This window comes from Arachis duranensis, unplaced genomic scaffold (genome assembly GCF_000817695.3).
Source record: "Arachis duranensis cultivar V14167 unplaced genomic scaffold, aradu.V14167.gnm2.J7QH unplaced_Scaffold_232527, whole genome shotgun sequence".
In the NCBI taxonomy this organism is placed as follows: domain Eukaryota; kingdom Viridiplantae; phylum Streptophyta; class Magnoliopsida; order Fabales; family Fabaceae; genus Arachis; species Arachis duranensis.
Window position 1 is genome coordinate 44,017 of NW_026264853.1, and position 2,174 is coordinate 46,190.

Sequence of the window (2,174 nt, forward strand, 5' to 3'; positions counted from 1 at the left end):
ATTTATACAACATATTTAACACCTAATCAAACGTAAACATATATACATTAAATTTTTGTATGTTTTAGATAATTAATATTAAAATAAATTATTAGTAAAAAATTAAGATGGTCTAAGTATGGGATATCACAATAAAAAATACAGCTCTTTTATTCAAATAATAGTAAAAATACTCGAACGAGCATAAGCTAAGCCAATGTAAAAGAGGATAGTCTCTTCTTGTAATGAAGATCTTATTATGTCATATGAGAATCAGTCTCAAAGCCAAAAATCAAGAGGGCCTTTACTTAGGAAAAGAATGTTTATTCACGACCTATTCTGCTTCTGTTTCTATCGCCATTTCTGTATATTTTAATTTCTAAAATAAGGACGATTTTAAAATCAAGTTAAATTTTAAGAATAATTTTGTATACAAAAAAGATTATAGACAAAAATTTTTTTGACATATACCTTAAATACCAAAATCGTTCTTAATTATTATTTATATATATAAATTGATTTAGTAGATAATTTTCAGTGTGTTATAGTATTTGTTATTACATCCATATATATAAATTCATGGTTAAAATTTTTTTCTCGGTTTTTGTGAACTAAAAATCAAATTTATTTTTACCGACTGAATGAAGAAGCATGAAGAGTGATCATCAATAACAGCTTAAATCAAATAATTTTATATCTATAGCTATAGTTTCAATATAGTTTCAATAACAGCTTATTGTTGGGTGCCATAATTTCTTAGCCTCGAATATTGTATTGCGAATTTGTGACCATTTGTATAAGAAAAAATACGTAACCTTTATTAGGCTTTTAGTTTTAGCTACCTAGGTTTTATTTGTCATTTTTGCTGATCCACCCGTTACAACTTAGTCGTAGCTGTTATATAACTAATAATTTGGATATCAAAACTATTCTATATATAATTTAATATCATATCCGATAAAAGAATTTTATATCTGTTATTACTAAATAGTTATAAGACATGTTTGACTTATAAAATAACACAAATAAAGAAGATACCTTCTAAATCCATTTTTTAATCTTGTATCAACTGTTTTAAATACTAATTTGGATATTAGATTAAAATGCCTTTTATAGATATATACACTTTTTATTATGTTTTATCCGAATTATAACTCATAACATCCGAAAATTACAAGTAATCATTTAAAAATGGACAAACTATAAAAAAAGAAGTCAATTTTCCGGACAAGAACAATTATATTTCTTATAACTACCAAAGCAAGAAAAAATAACTAAAACCTCAAAATAGGTAGGTTAATTTAAGAAGAAAGATAATAATCTTTTTATAATGCTTAAAATTATATCCATAAAAAAATTACTACAATTAGCTTTTATTATATTCATTTATAATATTATATTAAATTTTATTAAAAATAATGCATAGTTATTTTAAAATATCATCTTTGACTTTTTAATTTTTTTTAGAAAAATAATTTAAGCCAGACTAAATACTAATTATACTGTGGTTTATACATATTTTTTTCATTAACACAATCAAATATTTCCCTTTCAATTTATCCAAAAATAATTAATAAATCACAAAATAAATTTAAAAAAATGACATATAAATTAAAACTACAGAAAATACATATATATTTTAATAAATATCTTGCCATGTTTTTCTACTTTAATTGTATTTTATTGCCAGCATGTGTCTCTTCCCCTTAATAGTATAATAAGATCAATACACTGAGAAAAGGAAGTTCAAAAAAAAAGAAAGAAATAAAAAACAAAAGAAAGAACAAAGATTCATCTCCACATGTGTGGTGACTGTGGGTCTTCCTAATGCGTGGGAAAGAGACTGCAACGAGAGCTCTGATCAATAGGCCATGACAAGGTTAAGTTTAAAAAACCTAGAAGGAGATTGATTTCTGCTCGCATAGTTGAACTTAGACGTATCTCTGATCATATTTTTAATAATTTTCAAGACTCTACTTGATATCCACATTAAAATTCGAGACAATTGTAAACCGTCGATTTTTTAATAGAAGAGTTAGATTTTATGTTACAAGTTGTTGTGTGTGTGCAGGTGATGAAGATAGATTAGTTTAGAATTTCTCAAAAGAAAAAAGTTTCTGGTTAGATTACTGGTGAACACAGTTTGAAAAGAAAAGTTAAGTATGTCAGAATTCAAACATTGTTTTGATAATATC